At 43.8% G+C, this 22793-nt stretch overlaps 1 protein-coding gene and 1 long non-coding RNA gene across 6 annotated transcripts in view; one reads left to right on the top strand and one right to left on the bottom strand.

The window, feature by feature from the left end:
* LOC118375369 (tensin-1-like) overlaps positions 1-22793 on the bottom strand; it is a 280910-nt gene that overhangs the window by 126976 nt on the left and 131141 nt on the right. The gene's annotated exons all lie outside the window — the stretch shown is intronic.
* Positions 9336-11931, top strand: LOC127914979 (uncharacterized). Of its 3 annotated transcripts, none has more exons than XR_008089704.1 (4): positions 9336-9810; positions 10477-10661; positions 11012-11048; positions 11493-11931. It is a non-coding gene; the product is annotated as an uncharacterized LOC127914979 (long non-coding RNA). The 3 variants fall into 3 exon arrangements; XR_008089702.1 differs by having other exon boundaries at positions 9336-9884; XR_008089703.1 differs by lacking the exon at positions 11493-11931 and adding an exon at positions 11419-11452 and having other exon boundaries at positions 9336-9884.

The following is a 22793-nucleotide window of genomic DNA, read 5'->3' as shown; positions in this document are numbered from 1 at the left end:
TAGCGATTCAGGAGTAACATTATAACAGTTTAAAATGCCCCACCACTAATAGACCACTATACAGAACACCCTTAAATTACTGAAATAAGTCAATCAAATGACTGATGACGGAAGTCAGATTAGTGGATTGTTGACATGGATATGGTGGCGTAGCAGGAAGATCGGACAAAGAGGTTGTGAGTTCAAATCCCAGCTGAGGACATGTTGAATAATACTGTATAAATTAACATGCACAATGCAATCCTGTATGTCACTGTGTGTCAAATATGGAAGTTGAAATCACTACATTAAAAGCACTGTGTGTATGAGTCATTCTATCATCTGGGCAAGAGGTTCAATACCAATGGCAAAAAGGAGCCCGCCCAGTGGGCATCCTTGTCGGACGCCTCTTTTAATAATCAAAAGGTACAGATAAATGTAATTGTACTCTGACTCTAGCGTGGGGAGTAGAATAAGTTATTTGGACCCATCTAATGAACTTTGGGCCAAATCCAAATTCTTGCAGCACGTGAAACAGATAAGCCAGCCAGATAAGGCTGACACGTTCGTCGTAATGATGAGACCAAGGTGCAGCGTGATATGAATACATTCCTCTTTTAATGAAGAAATAATAAAGAACAAACTAACAAAATGAACGTGCCGCTATATAAGACAAGTGCTGAAAGGCAACTACACATAGACAATAACCCACAAAACCAAAATGGAAAATGGCAACCTAATTAGGATCCCCAATCAGAGACAATGATAAACAGCTGTCTCTGATTGGGAACCAATTCAGGCCACCATAGACCTACCTATACTGAGACATAAAAACACCTAGACAATACAAAAACTAAACCAACATCCCTTGTCACACCCTGACCTAACCAAAATAATAAAGAAAACAAAGATAACTAAGGTCAGGGCTCCCCTCCCATCTATCTCTGAAGACCTTCCAGTCCCAGCCTTCAGCTACCCTCAACCCCTCCCATCTATCTCTGAAGATCTTCCAGTCCCAGCCTTCAGCTACCCTCAACCCCTCCCATCTATCTCTGAAGACCTTCCAGTCCCAGCCTTCAGTTACCCTCAACCCCTCCCATCTATCTCTGAAGACCTTCCAGTCCCAGCCTTCAGCTACCCTCAACCCCTCCCATCTATCTCTGAAGACCTTCCAGTCCCAGCCTTCAGCTACCCTCAACCCCTCCCATCTATCTCTGAAGACCTTCCAGTCCCAGCCTTCAGCTACCCTCAACCCCTCCCATCTATCTCTGAAGACCTTCCAGTCCCAGCCTTCAGCTACCCTCAACCCCTCCCATCTATCCCTGAAGACCTTCCAGTTCAGTTACCCTCAACCCCTCCCATCTATCCCTGAAGACCTTCCAGTCCCAGCCTTCAGTTACCCTCAACCCCTCCCATCTATCTCTGAACACCATCCAGTCCCAGCCTTCAGTTACCCTCAACCCCTCTCATCTATCTATGAAGACCTTCCAGTCCCAGCCTCCAGTCCCAGTTACCCTCAACCCCTCCCATCTATCTCTGAAGACCTTCCAGTCCCAGCCTTCAGCTACCCTCAACCCCTCCCATCTATCTCTAAAGACCATCCAGTCCCAGCCTTCAGCTACCCTCAACCCCTCCCATCTATCTCTGAACACCATCCAGTCCCAGCCTTCAGCTACCCTCAACCCCTCCCATCTATCTCTGAACACCATTGAGTTGTGATTTATATTTGCCATATATTTTTCAACTGTGCTGTGATGTTTCACAAAAGTTCTGAACCTTTCTATTCTCATAGATTCTACATATTGTACATTAAAGATAAAATGTTTTGCAAAGATAATTATTACATTATTGATCGATTGACTATGCATTTTTTTAAATCCCCCAGCAGTGCTATTTGCAGAGTTATCTCCAGGTAAATGTTGCAATTCTTCAGGCGTTCCTGAACCTGCGACCAAAAACAAGCTACATATGGACAGTACCAAAACAAATAATCAAATAATTCTGTCTCTGCAAAATCTGCAGAGCTGGGATGATTGTATCCCCCATATATATAAATAAAATTGTCCCCACTGTATATATAACATGTTTTGAATCCAGCTTTGTTTGTGTATCAGTTCATCAACCATGTTAGGGTTGGGGTAAAGATGAACCATGTGCCATGAAATCTCCTCCCAACTATTTTACAATATATATGGCACAGCCGTCAATTTGCTATTCCTTAAATGAAACTGGTATATATTTTTTATTTATCACGATGTTCTTTAACCAATTTTGGTCTTTAATGCAGGATAGACAGACAAGTTCCTTACTTTGTCCCCCTTCCACTTATCTCTTTCATTTTTGCGGTATTGCTGCATCTAGTTGTTTGTAATGTTGGGTAGAACAGACATTTCCATATATTTTTGTTAGTTGCATGTGTGACATAACTCCACCCGTCCTATTTATGATACAATTTACAAAGATTAAACATTTCTCCCCCACACCCTTTTTTTCATCAATTTGTTTAGAGTTTGACCATAGTATTTGTTGTAATATCTTTCTGGTGGGTTCAACTGAAATTGCAACCAACTTAGAGAACCAGTTTGGATTTCATTCTCAAATCAAATCAAATGTATTTATATAGCCCTTCGTACATCAGCTGATATCTCAAAGTGCTGTACAGTAACCCAGCCTAAAACCCCAAACAGCAGGCAATGCAGGTGTTGAAGCTTTTGTATGACTGAAGCCTTCAGTGAGAGGTCTATTGCTTTAATATTTAACCATTTCTGCCCTCCTGATATCATGTTCAATATATAAATAGGCCCATTTAATTGTGTCTGCCTTGCCGTTCCAAATAAAATGTTAACTTTTTTGCTCATATAATATTAAAAAACAAGTGTAGGCAAGGCCATAAGCAAATATGTACACTGGGATATGACAAAAGAGTTCATCAGAGTGATTTTTCCACTAATGGAGAGGTATTTTCCTTTCCAAGATCGCAAGATCTTATCTATTTTTGTAAACATTCTATTAAAATGTATTGTAGTGAGATGATTTATTTATCTGGGGATATGAATACAGCGTATGTCCACTTCACAGTCAGACCACTTTACACGGTAATGTACAAGTTGTACTTATTACATGTCTCTTTTAATTGGTTGAGGGTTGAGGGGGGTTGTTGTTGTTTATGCATGGTTTCCAATCTCTCAATGTCATCTTCCAATTTTCTGCATAATTGTTCTTAGTTCTTTTCCCTTGTTGATGCATATGAAACAGCACACCCTCCCAATACCGCCTTTGCCCCTTCCTACAGAACAGCAGGTGACACATCAGGTGTTTGGTTAAACTAAGTACTATCGAAATTCTGAATGAATAAACTGTCTAAATTCAGCTTCATCAAGTAGTGAACCATTCATCCTCCACTGTCTCTCCAGGTCACATACAGCTGACACCGGCCCATGATCAGAAAGAGTAATACATAAAGAAGTAGTCCATACGAGAATAACATCTATAGGGGTGGGATTAAAACACAACATATCTTCTTTTAGGATTCAAATGTCTCCACACATCTACTACAACCAGTTCGATGGAGTCATTTCTTAAAGCACAGAACATTCTGGATATGATTGTTCTATTTTCTTCCGTACCAGATAAAAAATAACAAAAAAGTGCAGTTAAAATCTCCTTTCATCAAAAACAACCCCTTTACTTTATCAAAAATCAAATCAAGAATATATATTTTTTAAAACTCAGGTTTATCTTCATATACATTGAACATTAAGACTTTCACTCCTGCAATGGACCCCGTTGAATGTGTATCTCCCTTCCTGATCTTTTACCTCATCATGTAAAACACATGGGGTAAATCTGTGTATTAGGATAGCAACTCCCCTACTCCTCCCAGAACTATGTAAAACACATGGGGTAAATCTGTGTATTAGGATAGCAACTCCCCTACTCCTCCCAGAACTATGTAAAACACATGGGGTAAATCTGTGTATTAGGATAGCAACTCCCCTTCTCCTCCCAGAACTATGTAAAACACATGGGGTAAATCTGTGTATTAGGATAGCAACTCCCCTTCTCCTCCCAGAACTATGTAAAACACATGGGGTAAATCTGTGTATTAGGATAGCAACTCCCCTACTCCTCCCAGAACTATGTAAAACACATGGGGTAAATCTGTGTATTAGGATAGCAACTCCCCTACTCCTCCCAGAACTATGTAAAACACATGGGGTAAATCTGTGTATTAGGATAGCAACTCCCCTACTCCTCCCAGAACTATGTAAAACACATGGGGTAAATCTGTGTATTAGGATAGCAACTCCCCTTCTCCTCCCAGAACTATGTAAAACACATGGGGTAAATCTGTGTATTAGGATAGCAACTCCCCTACTCCTCCCAGAACTATGTAAAACACATGGGGTAAATCTGTGTATTAGGATAGCAACTCCCCTTCTCCTCCCAGAACTATGTAAAACACATGGGGTAAATCTGTGTATTAGGATAGCAACTCCCCTACTCCTCCCAGATCTATGTGATGAGCTTGAAGTGCTCACTATCTGGCAGGTGCTTCTCTTGTAAAAAATAAATAAATACATATATTGCACACTGTAAGTTCTTCAGTTATAATTCTTCAGATCATTTTTTCCCTTTCAATTGTTGAATGGATACCTTTCACATTGTAGGAAATGACCTTCAGACCCATTAAGCCCCCTTAATGGTTACAACTCCATGTGTTATTTAAACCTAACATAGGGGGGGGGGGTACTTGTCTTTTATGTATCATTCTAACAATTGTAAAATAAAAATAGTAAAATAACAAAATACAACAACAAATATTGAACACAAACGTTTGTCTGTGATTCCCAGTTACCTTCCAAACACGGTTTTTCATTTTTTGCGTCCAACATATTGACCCACATTTTTTTGCAGGTCTTCTTTTATTAAACTCAGCAGTAATCACAGATATGATCATGAATATAATGATATATACTCCATAGTTGAATGTTGGGGAAAGGGGGGGTCAGATGTAGCCAAAACATCCATCAAGTCTGTCTGAACTGACTGCAGCTTGAAATGTCTGGCCTCATGAGACTATTAATGGAACATTCTCTAACGTTGTGGGAACGTTTGTTGTTAGCTGGGGCTCTAGTGGGTTGAAATCTCTCCTCTAGTAAGAAAGGCGTGTCAGCGACAGGACATTTCTTGGAAATGGACAAGAAAACACATATTGTGATCCTCGCAACAGTAAAACTGGTTTGTGGATTTGTAGCCAGGCCAAATTTCATGGCCAGACATTTTCTCCCCAAAACAACATATTTGGTCAAAACACCCAGTTGTAATAGCAGTGTCTGATCTGGCCTTTACTGTGTAATGAGAGGCGAGCCTGAAGTCTAGTTACGGAACAAAGGCCTGTGTGAGGTCACAGGGACGTGTAGATGAATGTGCTTTTACATGCTTTTCATGGTGTAGTAGTGTCAGCATGTGGAGGTCAGACTCACAAAACCCAGCAGGCCAGTAGAAAGACACATTATATAGAAAAAAACGGTGGTATTATAACAAAAACTATGACAAAACAGACAGCGACTCACTATGAGTTGAAAGTTAGATCGAAAGGTGTGATGTCATAGACTGTTGGTATGAGGTAATAGAGACTGTGGATATGAGGACATGGAGACTGATTCTGAGGTCATGGAGACTGAGATAGTATGAGGTCAGAAATTGATTATGAGGTTATAGAGACTGTGGGGGTATGAGATCAGAGATTGATTACGAGGTCATAGAGAGTGATTATGAGGACATAGTGACTGAGTGGGTATGAGGTCATAGAGACAGGGGGTATGAGGTCAGATATTGATTATGAGGCCATATAGACTGTGGGGGTATGAGATCAGAGATTAATTATGAGGTCTTATAGGCTGATTATGAGGTTATAGAGTCTGAGTGGGTACGACGTAATATAGACCGATTATGGGGTCATAGAGACTTAGGGGGGTACGAGGTCAGAGATTGATTATGAAGTCATAGAGACTGAAGGGGTATGAGGTCATAGAGACTGAGTATGAGGTCATAGTGACTGAGGGGGTACAGGTGCACTGCTATTTGACCCTGCTTCTCACAGCAGGAAAACAATCTTGCAGAAACAGGAAATTTGAATTATTATGTGGATTATAATTAATGGACATTTTTGTAGGGGTTGATACACTTTTCAGTTTTCAAGTCTTGCATTTTAAAATGTAAATTACAAACTTTAGAAGCCTTTCTAAACCTTACAATTCACATTTCCTGTCACAACAGAGTGATCCCATTAAGATCTGCAGTTCTGCATGAGGTTAGAGACACTAAGGGGGTCTGAGGTCATAGAGAGGGGCTTTTCACTCTTTTTGGTTCCAGATAGAACTATTTTGGGTTCATGTAGAAGCCTCAATGGAAAGAGATTTACATGAAACCCAAAATAGTTCTACCTGGAACCAAAAATGGTTCTTCAAAGGATTCTCCTTTGGGGACAGCCAAATAACCATTTTAGGTTTTACTGTAGATAGCACCTTTTTGTCTAAGCGTGTAGCGACTGGAAGCCTGACAATCAAATTAAGTTACAGTGGGTCTCTGATAAGTTTGTCTGACATTAAAACATGTAGGCCAGTATTCAATAAACCTTTATATATTCACCTCAATCTCCCTCTTCAACTACACATAGACCCTCCTTTGAAGATTTTATAGCACTCAAATCATTTTAAGCCCCTCTAGGAAGAACCTATGAAGAAAGGTAGAGTGCAGGGAGTTTCCCAGGGTCAGAACACTAATATGACCAAACAGAGCCTCCTTCAACATGACACACAAGGCCATGGAAGTCTGAGACAGCCCGTTCAGCTAGAGATGGAGAGTCTAGATCCAAACCATGACTTTTGGGGGCAGAGGTTTGGCAGTCCAGGCGTGAGTCAGACCCAGGGTGTATACTACGTGTCTCTCATCTCTTTCTCCCTCCAACTCTCCCTCTATCTTTCCTGTATTCCTGTATGGGTCTGACTCAATCCTGGATTTCAAAATACCTACTGTACCATCTGTGTTGGCCAATTATTTAAGAAAACAGACACAGAATGACTCCTTATCCTCTGACATGGTTCTGTGTATTTATGTGTTGACTGAACTGTTGGGACATAAATGTTGGTTGTCATTCCCAGCTTTAGAAAATGAAAAACATGGCTGAATGTGGAATCACAGGCTATTTACCCCTAAATCATTTTAGAAAGCCTGTCTTGCGGACTTATGAAACACGTTTCTCAAAGGGGTTTTCACATGCCTTGCCCCCGGCTACAGATTTATGCCCCAATGAAAATTCCTCAATCAGCGCAGGTTCCTATCAAGGAAGCATGTGCATTCCTGTACATGTATGACTTTGGATTGGTAAAAACCCTGCTTCATTCTCATGTGTTGTTGTCCTATATTCTATGTTTCTGGACACAAAGCAGTACAGTAATGGGAGAGCGTGAAAGTGTAGACAGGAGTTAAGTAATAGGATCCAACACTACACTGCCTTCTGCTGGTGATGATAGGAACTGCATTCTAAATACTAAGCAGGCATACTAGAACTAACTAATATCTTAGGCCCACTCAGATATCTACACCCTACCATCAAGGCACTTGAAATGTCACCTTTCGGGAACTACATGAAGTGTACTTGGGTTTAGGGTCTAGGGGTTGTGTCTGGACAGTGTACTTGGGTTTAGGGTCTAGGGGTTGTGTCTGGATAGTGTACTTGGGTTTAGTGTCTAGGGGTTGCGTCTGGATAGTGTACTTGGGTTTAGGGTCTAGGGGTTGTGTCTGGATAGGGCCATTACCTTGGAAAGCATAACAGCAAGACAATAAACATTTAATGATATAAAAATCCTCCTGAGTTATGCTGAAAATGTAATGCTAAATAAAGAAAGAGACCGTCAATTCCTCTGGATGTGGACTGGCAGTTGGCACTGGCCCCAGTATTAAGAGATGGACTTCTAGTAGACACTGGCCCCAGTATTAAGAGGTGGACTGCTAAGGAAGTGGCTAGTGGTACTGGCCCCAGTATTAAGAGGTGGACTTCTAGTAGACACTGGCCCCGGTATTAAGAGTGGACTGCTAGTAGACACTGGCCCCAGTATTAAGATGTGGACTGGTAAGGAAGTGGCTAGTTGACACTGGCCCCAGTATTAAGAGGTGGACTTCTGGTAGACACTGGTCCCAGTATTAAGAGGGGGACTGTTAGTAGACACTGGCCCCAATATTAAGAGGGGGACTGCTAGTAGACACTGGCCCCAGTATTAAGAGGTGGACTGCTAGTAGACACTGGCCCCAGTATTAAGAGGTGGACTGCTAGTAGACACTGGCCCCAGTATTAAGAGGTGGACTGCTAGTTGGCATTGGCCCCAGTATTAAGAGGTGGACTGCTAGTAGACACTGACCCCAGTATTAAGAGGTGGACTGCTAGTAGACACTGGCCCCAGTATTAAGAGGTGGACTGCTAGTAGACACTGACCCCAGTATTAAGAGGTGGACTGCTAGTAGACACTGGCCCCAGTATTAAGAGGTGGACTGCTAGTAGACACTGACCCCAGTATTAAGAGGTGGACTGCTAGTAGACACTGCCAGTATTAAGAGGTGAACTGCTAGTAGACACTGGCCCCAGTATTAAGAGGTGGACTGCTAGTTGACACTGCCAGTATTAAGAGGTGGACTGCTAGTAGACACTGACCCCAGTATTAAGAGGTGGACTGCTAGTAGACACTGACCCCAGTATTAAGAGGTGGACTGCTAGTAGACACTGGCCCCAGTATTAAGAGGTGGACTGCTAGTAGACACTGGCCACAGTATTAAGAGGTGGACTGCTAGTAGACACTGCCAGTATTAAGAGGTGAACTGCTAGTAGACACTGGCCCCAGTATTAAGAGGTGGACTGCTAGTTGACACTGGCCCCAGTATTAAGAGGTGGACTGCTAGTTGACACTGACCCCAGTATTAAGAGGTGGACTGCTAGTTGACACTGACCCCAGTATTAAGAGGTGGACTGCTAGTTGACACTGCCAGTATTAAGAGGTGGACTGCTAGTAGACACTGGCCCCAGTATTAAGAGGTGGACTGCTAGTTGACACTGGCCCCAGTATTAAGAGGTGGACTGCTAGTAGACACTGGCCCCAGTATTAAGAGGTGGACTGCTAGTAGACACTGACCCCAGTATTAAGAGGTGGACTGCTAGTAGACACTGGCCCCAGTATTAAGAGGTGGACTGCTAGTAGACACTGGCCCCAGTATTAAGAGGTGGACTGCTAGTAGACACTGGCCCCAGTATTAAGAGGTGGACTGCTAGTAGACACTGGCCCTAGTATTAAGAGGTGGACTGCTAGTAGACACTGGCCCCAGTATTAAGAGGTGGACTGCTAGTAGACACTGGCCCCAGTATTAAGAGGTGGACTGCTAGTAGACACTGGCCCCAGTATTAAGAGGTGGACTGCTAGTAGACACTGACCCCAGTATTAAGAGGTGGACTGCTAGTAGACACTGGCCCCAGTATTAAGAGGTGGACTGCTAGTAGACACTGGCCCCAGTATTAAGAGGTGGACTGCTAGTAGACACTGGCCCCAGTATTAAGAGGTGGACTGCTAGTAGACACTGGCCCCAGTATTAAGAGGTGGACTGCTAGTTGACACTGGCCCCAGTATTAAGAGGTGGACTGCTAGTAGACACTGGCCCCAGTATTAAGAGGTGGACTGCTAGTAGACACTGGCCCCAGTATTAAGAGGTGGACTGCTAGTAGACACTGGCCCCAGTATTAAGAGGTGGACTGCTAGTAGACACTGGCCCCAGTATTAAGAGGTGGACTGCTAGTTGACACTGGCCCCAGTATTAAGAGGTGGACTGCTAGTAGACACTGGCCCCAGTATTAAGAGGTGGACTGCTAGTTGACACTGGCCCCAGTATTAAGAGGTGGACTGCTAGTAGACACTGGCCCCAGTATTAAGAGGTGGACTGCTAGTAGACACTGGCCCCAGTATTAAGAGGTGGACTGCTAGTAGATACTGGCCCCAGTATTAAGAGGTGGACTGCTAGTAGACACTGGCCCCAGTATTAAGTGGTGGACTGCTAGTAGACACTGGCCCCAGTATTAAGAGGTGGACTGCTAGTAGACACTGGTCCCAGTATTAAGAGGTGGACTGCTAGTTGACACTGACCCCAGTATTAAGAGGTGGACTGCTAGTAGACACTGGCCCCAGTATTAAGAGGTGGACTGCTAGTAGACACTGGCCCCAGTATTAAGAGGTGGACTGCTAGTTGACACTGGCCCCAGTATTAAGAGGTGGACTGCTAGTAGACACTGGCCCCAGTATTAAGAGGTGGACTGCTAGTAGACACTGGGCCCAGTATTAAGAGGTGGACTGCTAGTAGACACTGGCCCCAGTATTAAGAGGTGGACTGCTAGTAGACACTGGCCCCAGTATTAAGAGGTGGACTGCTAGTAGGTACTGGCCCCAGTATTAAGAGGTGGACTGCTAGTTGACACTGGCCCCAGTATTAACAGGTGGACTGCTAGTAGACACTGACCCCAGTATTAAGAGGTGGACTGCTAGTAGACACAGGCCCCAGTATTAAGAGGTGGACTGCTAGTTGACACTGGCCCCAGTATTAACAGGTGGACTGCTAGTAGACACTGGCCCCAGTATTAAGAGGTGGCTATCCACACCGCGTGGCGCGTAACCTTCCCCCATACGACCCGTGGAGACTGCTAGTAGCTACAGACACAGGCCCCAGTATTAAGAGGTGGACTGCTAGCTGACACTGGCCCCAGTATTAAGAGGTGGACTGCTAGTAGACACTGGCCCCAGTATTAAGAGGTGGACTGCTAGCTGACACTGGCCCCAGTATTAAGAGGTGGACTGCTAGTAGACACTGGCCCCAGTATTAAGAGGTGGACTGCTAGTAGACACTGGCCCCAGTATTAAGAGGTGGACTGCTAGTAGACACTGGCCCCAGTATTAAGAGGTGGACTGCTAGTAGACACTGGCCCCAGTATTAAGAGGTGGACTGCTAGTAGACACAGGCCCCAGTATTAAGAGGTGGACTGCTAGTAGACACTGGCCCCAGTATTAAGAGGTGGACTGCTAGTAGACACTGGCCCCAGTATTAAGAGGTGGACTGCTAGTAGACACTGGCCCCAGTATTAAGAGGTGGACTGCTAGTAGACACTGGCCCCAGTATTAAGAGGTGGACTGCTAGTAGACACTGGCCCCAGTATTAAGAGGTGGACTGCTAGTAGACACTGGCCCCAGTATTAAGAGGTGGACTGCTAGTAGACACTGGCCCCAGTATTAAGAGGTGGACTGCTAGTAGACACTGGCCCCAGTATTAAGAGGTGGACTGCTAGTAGACACTGGCCCCAGTATTAAGAGGTGGACTGCTAGTAGACACTGGCCCCAGTATTAAGAGGTGGACTGCTAGCTGACACTGGCCCCAGTATTAAGAGGTGGACTGCTAGTAGACACTGGCCCCAGTATTAAGAGGTGGACTGCTAGCTGACACTGGCCCCAGTATTAAGAGGTGGACTGCTAGTAGACACTGGCCCCAGTATTAAGAGGTGGACTGCTAGTAGACACTGGCCCCAGTATTAAGAGGTGGACTGCTAGTAGACACTGGCCCCAGTATTAAGAGGTGGACTGCTAGTAGACACTGGCCCCAGTATTAAGAGGTGGACTGCTAGTAGACACTGGCCCCAGTATTAAGAGGTGGACTGCTAGTAGACACTGGCCCCAGTATTAAGAGGTGGACTGCTAGTAGACACTGGCCCCAGTATTAAGAGGTGGACTGCTAGTAGACACTGGCCCCAGTATTAAGAGGTGGACTGCTAGTTGACACTGGCCCCAGTATTAAGAGGTGGACTGCTAGTAGACACTGGCCCCAGTATTAAGAGGTGGACTGCTAGTAGACACTGGCCCCAGTATTAAGAGGTGGACTGCTAGTAGATACTGGCACCAGTATTAAGAGGTGGACTGCTAGTAGACACTGGCCACAGTATTAAGAGGTGGACTGCTAGTAGACACTGGCCCCAGTATTAAGAGGTGGACTGCTAGTAGACACTGGCCCCAGTATTAAGAGGTGGACTGCTAGTAGACACTGGCCCCAGTATTAAGAGGTGGACTGCTAGTAGACACTGGCCCCAGTATTAAGAGGTGGACTGCTAGTTGACACTGGCCCCAGTATTAAGAGGTGGACTGCTAGTAGATACTGGCCCCAGTATTAAGAGGTGGACTGCTAGTAGACACTGGCCCCAGTATTAAGAGGTGGACTGCTAGTAGATACTGGCACCAGTATTAAGAGGTGGACTGCTAGTAGACACTGGCCACAGTATTAAGAGGTGGACTGCTAGTAGACACTGGCCCCAGTATTAAGAGGTGGACTGCTAGTAGACACTGGCCCCAGTATTAAGAGGTGGACTGCTAGTAGACACTGGTCCCAGTATTAAGAGGTGGACTGCTAGTAGACACTGGCCCCAGTATTAAGAGGTGGACTGCTAGTAGACACTGGCCCCAGTATTAAGAGGTGGACTGCTAGTAGACACTGGCCCCAGTATTAAGAGGTGGACTGCTAGTTGACACTGGCCCCAGTATTAAGAGGTGGACTGCTAGTAGACACTGGCCCCAGTATTAAGAGGTGGACTGCTAGTAGACACTGGCCCCAGTATTAAGAGGTGGACTGCTAGTAGACACTGGCCCCAGTATTAAGAGGTGGACTGCTAGTAGATACTGACCCCAGTATTAAGAGGTGGACTGCTAGTTGACACTGGCCCCAGTATTAAGAGGTGGACTGCTAGTTGACACTGGCCCCAGTATTAAGAGGTGGACTGCTAGTAGACACTGGCCCCAGTATTAAGAGGTGGACTGCTAGTTGACACTGGCCCCAGTATTAAGAGGTGGACTGCTAGTAGACACTGGCCCCAGTATTAAGAGGTGGACTGCTAAAGGAGCAATATTAACTATCTGCAAGAGGTGGGGGAGCGAATGTCAAAGACATACTGTATCGAGTGGGCACACACGACAGACACACAGACACACACACACACACACACACACACACACACACACACACACACACACACACACACACACACACACACACACACACACACACACACACACACACACACACACACACACACAGAGCTGTGAGAACCCCTGAGCCGGCAGTGTTCCTAAACAAGCTGTGAGACTACTCCTGATCCGACAGGGTCCCTAAACAACCTTTGACCTCCCTCAAAGTCCTCACCACCAGCCTCCCTCCCGGACGGACATCACCCGCAGGCCAGCCAGATCGGCTCCTCCCAAATTGACTCTTTTGCTCCTTCTGTTACATGACGCACTGCATTCTGGTATTCACGAGAGACTGGGCTTCTGTGATTCTAAACAATTGGGGGGAGTGACGTGATGGAGTGATGATACTAGTCTGCTTATTCTCACTCAGTGTGGAATGTGTGTTCTCTCTTCACTCTCTCACCATTTCTCCCGCTTCTCTCTTACTCTGTCTCTCTACTTCTCTCATTTGCACTCCCTCTCTCCATCCTCTCTCAGGTCCTTATGGCTAACAGGGTTGGTGCACGGATACAGCCACCTCATACACAGGTGAGTTAATGATATAACCGACTGACTGCTGATGACTTCCATGTCTTCCAATCGGAGCCAAAACTATGAGACATCATCAAGATCTGTGTTTTTTCCCCACATTCTTTGTTTTCCTGTTTACAAATATCCCTAGCTTTCTCTTGTCTTGCATATTTGCATGGGTTAAAGAGATAATAAATCAGAAGGTTTAGCTGTATCAAAGGATGGGAAGGAACAGATTACATAAAAGCTGGAACTGTAAACTGTTACATTACCAGCAAAAATATTGTAATCGGATGACAGATATTTTTGAAAAACAACACGCTAACTTGTAGGATGACTTTGAAATTCAGAAAGGACTTTTGTGAGAAAAAATATTTGACACCTTTGTTTTGTCAATGACATTCAAATCAGCATTGAAAAAAGTCTCAAGTTTAAGTTTGTTCCACCTGAGCGAGTCTGACCACAAGTCAGAGAGCAATATGATGACATCAAATGTGTTTAATGGGTCGCAGGAAAAGAGCAGGAATTGGATATTGTAGGCATCCACAGATGATCCAACTTGAATAAACGCTTGGAGGTAAGGATGACAGCTGTGCTGTAGCCTACGGGCGTGGCGATAGGGATATCACTTATATTGATATCTATACTAAAGAAAAATATAAACACAACATGTTGGTCCCATTTCTCATGCTCTGAAATAAAAGATCCCAGAAATGTTCCATATGCAAAAATGTATATCCCTGTTAGTGAGCATTTCTCCTCTGCCAAGATAACCATCCACCTGACAGGTGTGGCATATCAAAAAGATGGTTAAACATCATGATCATTATACAGGTGCACCTTGTGCTGGGGAAAATAGAAGGCCAATCTTAAATCTGCAGTTTTGTCACACAACACAATGTTAATTTTGAGGGAGTGTGCAATTGACATGCTGACTGCAGCAATGTCCACCAGAGCTGTTGCCTGATCATTTAATGTTGATTTCTCTACCATAAACCGCCTCCAACGTCGTTTTAGAGAATTTGGCAGTACGTCCAACCGGCCTCACAACCGCAGACCACGTGTAACCACGCCAGCCCAGGACTTCCACACCCCACTTCTTCACCTGTGGGATCGTCTGAGAACAGACACCTGGAGCGCTGATGAAACTGAGGAGTATTTATGTCTGTAATAAAGCCCCTTTGTGGGGAAAAACTAATTCTGATTGGCTGGGCCTGGCTCCCAAGTGGGTGGGCCTATTGCCTCCCAGGCTGCGCCCCTGCCCAGTCATGTGAAATCCATAGATTAAGAGCTTAATGAATGTATTTCAATTGACTGATTTCCATATATGAACTTTAACTCTGTAAAATCGATGATATTATTGAATGTTGAGTTGATATTTATGTAAAGTATACAGTAAATAGCACATTGATGTGAATCACACTGCTGCTCTCTCATTTAGCTGTTTGTGTTTACAGACTTCAACACCTTTAAACTGCCTATCAATCATTGCTTTTGTGACCAGTGGACAGCCAGTGAAAAAGGTGCTGCTGCAACAGCTGCAAAGTGTGGATCTTAGCCTACGGAATAAAGGTTTGAGGGAGTTCCTGTGGTATTGTGCTCCACATACTGTAGAAAAAACACATTTAAATTAACAATACCACAAGTGGGGCTTTTATTCCTTAATCTAATTTGTGCTGATTAAAAAAATCTGTCCATAGGCCAAAACGAACACATGCTCAAACTCGTACACTTTGATAGATTTTAAACAACTGCATATTACTCAGATATCAATGTTTCACCAATGTAAACAATAGGCCTATAGTGAATGAAGCACATGGCATTCATTTTTCACATGCAAATAGCACACGTCGATAGTGCTCAAAGTAGGCCATTCCCTGAGAACAACATTTATTTTTCCATGACAACAAAATAAACAACAGAGAAAGTTATTACGTCCTTAGCTGACTCAACTCCTCTCCTTAGCAGTCAGCTAATAGGTCCTTAGCTGACTCAACTCCTCTCCATAGCAGTCAGCTAATAAGTCCTTAGCTGACTCAACTCCTCTCCATAGCAGTCAGCTAATAAGTCCTTAGCTGACTCAACTCCTCTCCATAGCAGTCAGCTAATAAGTCCTTAGCTGACTCAACTCCTCTCCATAGCAGTCAGCTAATAAGTCCTTTGTTTATTGGGTTATGCTCAGCGAAAACAATTATTAATTAACAATTTATATTTCACAAGTCCTATTGTTGAAGATCAATGGGTATTGAATTAATGACTTTGGTTTTGAATGTAAAGATATAGCCTAATGGTATGACTATCTGTAGTAGAAAGCAATGCGTTAGAATAAGCCAACATAACCAACCTATAAAGTCAAATGCAACATCCTCTTATGGCCAGCTATGTAAACTTTTACATTGATTTATCCTGCAATATACGTGGTTCAATTGGAAATATTAATGTTTGTCTTATTCTAATGCTTCTTAACAGGAAAGTAATCTGATGTAATTGAATGTAATGAGATCATGTTACTGAGTTTGGGTAATCCAAAAATTACGTTACTGATGACAGTTTTGGACAGGTAACTAGTAACTGTAATGGATTACATTTAGAAAGTAACCGAGGCAACCCTTGCTGTATCTATACTGCAAATTATTATTATTATTTTTTTTACCAACGTCTTACCTCTTGGGACTTTTATTATGAAGTCAAGGCTCTTATTGTAAAACAAAACAGAACAATTGTCAGAACAATCCTTCATATGGCCAAGCTTCAGCTGACACAAGAAAACATAATAAATACTAGTCATCATAACACATGTTTCGGTGTATTATATATCATGAGTATGTACTTCTTGGCAGTGCTACGTTCATTGCGAAAAAATACCTCTGGTAAGAAGAAACAGAAACAGCCATATGGCATAAACAACATGGACGGCCAGCCTTAAGTGCTCCCCATGTATACAGTATGCACAGGCCTAGGAGATAGGAATATCATTACACATGGTAATAGGGCACATCAGCCAAGTATGTGCAGCTATAAACACTCTCTCCCTCATATTCCGTGACAGTCACACCAGAGCTCCACCCCAGGGCTCCACCCCAGAGCTCCACTCCAAAGCCCCACCCCAGTGCTCCTCCCCAGAGCTCCACCCCATAGCTCCACACCAGAGCTCCACCCCAGAGCTCCACCCCAGAGCTCCACCCCAGAGCTCCACCCCAGGGCTCCACCCCAGAGCTCCACCCCAAAGCTCCACCCCAGAGCTCCAGCCCAGAGCTCCACCCCAGAGCTCCACCCCAGGGCTCCACCCCAGAGCTCCACCCCAAAGCCCCACCCCAGAGCTCCAGCCCAGAGCTCCAGCCCAGAGCTCCACCCCAGAGCTCCACCCCAGAGCTCCACCCCAGGGCTCCACCCCAGAGCTCTACACCAGAGCTCCACCCCAAAGCCCCACCCCAGAGCTCCGGCCCAGAGCTCCACCCCAGAGCTCTACACCAGAGCTCACCCTCTCAAACACACTGGAGACCACAGATATCTATTAATCTCTATTCTGTAGTGTCAGCACTATGCTACAGCTCAACACACTGTTGTTACTCACGTCCAAACTATATTTTTGCTCCTGGACATGCAGTACTGTGCTCTCAAGTCTTCACTATGCAGCTCACTCTCACACACTGTTCCTAAAGTGACAGTCACAGAACAGTGTCTTCATGTACCAAGTTAAAGACTCATATTCTCTGACAGTCACAGCATAGTGTCTTCATGTACCAAGTTAAAGACTCATATTCTCTGACAGTCACAGCATAGTGTCTTCATGTACCAAGTTAAAGACTCATATTCTCTGACAGTCACAGCATAGTGTCTTCATGTACCAAGTTAAGGACTCATATTCTCTGGTGTGTTTCTCTTAACACACCACTAGACTAGATGTGTTTCTCCTAACACACCACTAGACTAGATGTGTTTATCCTAACACACCACTAGACTAGATGTGTTTCTCCTAACACACCACTAGACTAGATGTCATATGTAAAATACTATGGTAATTTAAGCCCTCGTTATTCCAGCGATTTATGGTGATCTTCCCTCTGCATCTGAACAACACAACTGTGTATTAAATCACATCCCTCTCCTTCTTCTAGTGGATGTATTCACCGGACATGGAAAGCATGCGCACACACGCACACACACACACACACACACACAGACACAGACACACAAACACACACACACACACACACACACACACACACACACACACACACACACACACACACACACACACACACACACACACACACACACACACACACACACACACACACACACACACACACACACACACACTGTAAATCTAATTCATTATGATTACTACGATGACTTAACATGCAAACAAGTCAAAGGTGGGCTTTATACTGCATCATCATACTGCATATCCCAATGCATAACAGTGGGAAGACTTGTTTGAGTTTGCATGTAGGGGAACGTGCATTGCAGGACAGTCTTTGTCTCGCTAAGGATTAGAGTACATTTATACACAGAAACGTGCAGAGAGAGCAAAAAATACCACTTCCAAAGGAGAATCTCAATCCCAGAACAACGAAAAGGTAATGCAGCCACCTAATGGTCCCAAGTGGCGCAGCGTCTCAGTGCACTAGGTGTCACTACAGTCCCTGGTTCGAATCCAGGCTGCATCACATCCGGTCGTGATTGGAAGTCCCATAGGGCAGCGCACAATAGGCCCTGCGTCGTCTGGGTTTTGCCGTCATTGTAAATAAGAATTTGTTCTTAACTTGCCTAGTTAAATAAAGGTTCAATACATATTTTTAAATGTTGTTTAAATGACTCGTTGGATTCCCAGTGCCAATTCCCTGGATGTTTGGGTGCTGTCCTGAAGATTCCCAGAGCCAATTCCCTGGATGTTTGGATGCTGTCCTGAAGATTCCCAGAGCCAATTCCCTGGATGTTTGGGTGTTGTCCTGAAGATTCCCAGAGCCAATTCCCTGGATGTTCGGATGCTGTCCTGAAGATTCCCAGAGCAAATTCCCTGGATGTTTGGGTGTTGTCCTGAAGATTCCCAGAGCAAATTCCCTGGATGTTTGGGTGTTGTCCTGAAGATTCCCAGAGCCAATTCCCTGGATGTTTGGATGCTGTCCTGAAGATTCCCAGAGCAAATTCCCTGGATGTTTGGATGCTGTCCTGAAGATTCCCAGAGCAAATTCCCTGGATGTTTGGGTGTTGTCCTGAAGATTCCCAGAGCCAATTCCCTGGATGTTTGGGTGTTGTCCTGAAGATTCCCAGAGCAAATTCCCTGGATGTTTGGGTGTTGTCCTGAAGATTCCCAGAGCCAATTCCCTGGAAGTTCGGATGCTGTCCTGAAGATTCCCAGAGCCAATTCAATGGATGTTCAGATGGACACACTATTACTGACAGATTCATATTTCCAATCACAATTTGTAAGTAACTTTGACTGTGAACTTTGACTGGAACTGACAAGTGTAACTCAGCAATAGAAGAACACAGTCTAACCAGCTCATCGTTAGTGGCAGGGATACAGGGAGAAGTCACCTAGAAAAGAGCATGAAGAAGTGATGCTCATTTTATATGTTACAGATTATTTATAGAGACATACAGTACAGACAGTCGAATACATGATTCAAACCCTTAACATTTAGCCTGTGTGATCCTGAGCATGTTTCAAACCCTCAACATTTAGCCTGTGTGATCCTGAGCATGTTTCAAACCCTCAACATTTAGCCTGTGTGATCCTGAGCCTGTTTCAAACCCTCAACATTTAGCCTGTGTGATCCTGAGCCTGTTTCAAACCCTCAACATTTAGCCTGTGTGATCCTGAGCATGTTTCAAACCCTCAACATTTAGCCTGTGTGATCCTGAGCATGTTTCAAACCCTCAACATTTAGCCTGTGTGATCCTGAGCATGTTTCAAACCCTTAACATTTAGCCTGTGTGATCCTGAGCATGTTTCAAACCCTTAACATTTAGCCTGTGTGATCCTGAGCCTGTTTCAAACCCTCAACATTTAGCCTGTGTGATCCTGAGCCTGTTTCAAACCCTCAACATTTAGCCTGTGTGATCCTGAGCCTGTTTCAAACCCTCAACATTTAGCCTGTGTGATCCTGAGCCTGTTTCAAACCCTTAACATTTAGCCTGTGTGATCCTGAGCATGTTTCAAACCCTCAACATTTGGCATCTGCACATTGACTCAGTACCTGTATCCCCTGTGTAAAGCCTCCTTACTGTTTGATTGTGTTGTTTTGTATTTATTTTCCAACTTTAGTTTATTTTGTAAATATTTTCTTAACACTTATTTTGTCTTAAAAGCTGCCTTGTTGGTTAAGGGGTTGTTAGTTTTCGGCGCATGTGACAAAGAACATGTGATTTGATCCTTATTTAGTTTTTACTGTAGACTTCAGTATTGTGCATTTCCCAAAACTAGTACATCTAGTGAATGTCTATAATGTTGTAGGTGTTCATGGCTATATGAAATGAATAAAATGACCTTATCCTTGTGATCACAACACTTCTTAATAGAGATACAGAAAACAACCCTAAGTGATGGTGTACAGGTCCTTTGAGAATAGACAGATTGTATTGTCTGCTTTAGTGTTCCCATAGGATCATATCAGAGCTGGTTAAATAACATTTATCCCAGGCTGAGAGGCCGGAAAAAACTAAAACAAGGAGTTAGCATTGAGTGCTTATCCAACTTCAATCTAATAACACAGTCAATTTTCAAACTGTGTAACAGTATGCAACAAGTCAACCAAAACTGCTAACTCCCAGCAGCAGTTAACTAGCTATTCTTCACCAGAAAGTCAAAGATTGTGGAGCCTACTGGAAACCATAATCTGCCAGTCGGCGCTAACTGTTAATCCGATGAGCGCTCTGATGGCTGCTTTAATCAATCCCAGAGTTCCGAACAGAAGCACATGGAGGTAAACAGGAAGAGGATAATAATGAGGTACTCAAATAGAATATTGAGATGAACTGTTTACACAAGATACACTGATGAGGACCAACAGCCAAACAGGACATTGTCACTGATGTTCCCTTCCTGTGAAAGTCTAGCTTTCGCTAGATAGCCTTCACTTTAAAGTCATCTAAAAAGTGAAGGGGGCGGGGTCCTGCAGAGAAAAAAATGACTGCATCAAACGAGTAGTATTTTAGGCCCTCTTTTTATATCTGAATTGAAATAACTATTTAGCATATTATGTTTTCATTTTCAAACAAAACACTACTGTCAGAAAAAGCTCAATTGGAAGCAGGATACAGTAACTGTACAATGACCTTTTTCACTTGCTCATCTCTCTCTCTCTCTCTCTCTCTCTCTCTCTCTCTCTCTCTCTCTCTCTCTCTCCCTCTCTCTCTCTCTCTCTCTCTCTCTCTCTGTCTGTCTCTCTCTCTCCCTCTCTCCCTCTCTCCCTCTCTCTCTCTCTCTCTCGTAACAGGGCTGTTTATGCTGGGCCACTATCTCTGAAAGGTCATCTGCTCTGGGTTAACAGAGCTGTTGACCTCTAAAAGCTCTGTCATACACAGAGACAAATCCTTGGCTAATTGTCCCTTGCAGTGTGAACAGAATACTTTTTATTTCTCGGCGAGCAGCTTTATGCCCATGCTAAAGCTAAAGCTAGCACATTCCTTTCAATCCACAAAATAGACTAAAATGGTGAATTACCTCCACATCTTTGCTCGACTGCCCAGAGTCCCCAGCAAAACTCCCCCAAAAGGAAAATGGATTTGTTTAATGCAATGTATAACAAATAAATACAATGGGACAAATCTGTAACAGCAGAGTGTAAATAAAGGATTATACATCTCTAAGCCAATGCAATGGTTGATCTGCAATTCGAATATCGAGCTTGATACTTCTTTGAACTCCAAGCAAAAGCCTCATTCAGCAAAAGCCTCAAAGTTGTTTTCACAAGGAATGGCAGCAATGACCCAACGCCTAACTCTCTCCATTGTGTCTATTTCTGATCTCTGTTTATAAATCAATGTTGTGTATTCATAAAGCTATAAATCGAACACAGAGATTTTCCAAAATGACTAAGGAATAACCTTAAAGCAGTGGTTGCTACAATAGGTACAACATTTGCGGTAATGTTTCACGAACGCACTTCAACATCCAAGGTTTATAAAAATTCACTCAAATGCCCTTTGGTCCCTACAACAAAGTGATCCCAAGATCAACAGGATGTCATCAGGCTAGCAAAACACTTGACATTGACAGTGTGACTATACGGCTAACACATGTTATTGGGAGAACATACAGTTAAAGTCAGAAGTTTACATACACCTAGGTTGGAGTCATTAAAAATTGTTTTTCAACCACTCCACAAATTTCTTGTTAACAAACTATAGTTTTGGCAAGTCGGTTAGGACATCTACTTTGTACATGACGCAAGACATTTTCCCAACAATTGTTTACAGACTATTTCAACTATAATTCACTGTATCACAAATTCTGTGGGACAAAAACGTACATACACTAAGCCTTTAAACAGCTTGGAAAATTACAGAAAATTATGTCATAGCTTTAGAAGCTTCTGATAGGCTAATTGACATCCTTTGAGTCAATTGGAGGTCTACCTGTGGATGTATTTCAAGGCCTACCTTCAAACTCAGTGCCTCTTTTCTTGACATCATGGGAAAGTCAAAAGAAAGTGAAGACATCAGAATTATTTTTAGACCCCCAAAAGTCTGGGTCATCCTTGGGAGCAATTTCCAAAGGCCTGAAGGTACCACGTTCTTCTGTACAAACAATAGTACGCAAGTATAAACACCATGGGACCACGTAGCCGTCATACCGCTCAGGAAGGAGACGCGTTCTGTTTCCTAGAGATGAACGTACTTTGGTGCGAAAAGTATAAATCAAACCCAGAACAACAGCAAAGGACCTTGTGAAGATGCTGGAGGAAACAGGTATAAAAGTATCTATATCCACAGTAAAACGAGTCCTATATCGACATAACCTGAAACGCAGCTCAGCAAGGAAGAAGCCACTGCTCCAAAACCGTCATAAAAAAGACAGACTACGGTTTGCAACTGCACATGGGGACAAAGATCATACTTTTTGGAGAAATGTCCTCTGGTCTGATGAAAGAAAAATCGTTATGTTAGGAGGAAAAAGGGGGAGGCTTGCAAGCCGAAAAACACCATCCCAACCGTGAAGCACGGGGGTGGCAGCATCATGTTGTGGGGGTGCTTTGC

This window comes from Oncorhynchus keta, chromosome 34 (assembly GCF_023373465.1).
Source record: "Oncorhynchus keta strain PuntledgeMale-10-30-2019 chromosome 34, Oket_V2, whole genome shotgun sequence".
NCBI lineage: Eukaryota > Metazoa > Chordata > Actinopteri > Salmoniformes > Salmonidae > Oncorhynchus > Oncorhynchus keta.
This window is presented reverse-complemented; position numbering and strand designations above follow the sequence as displayed.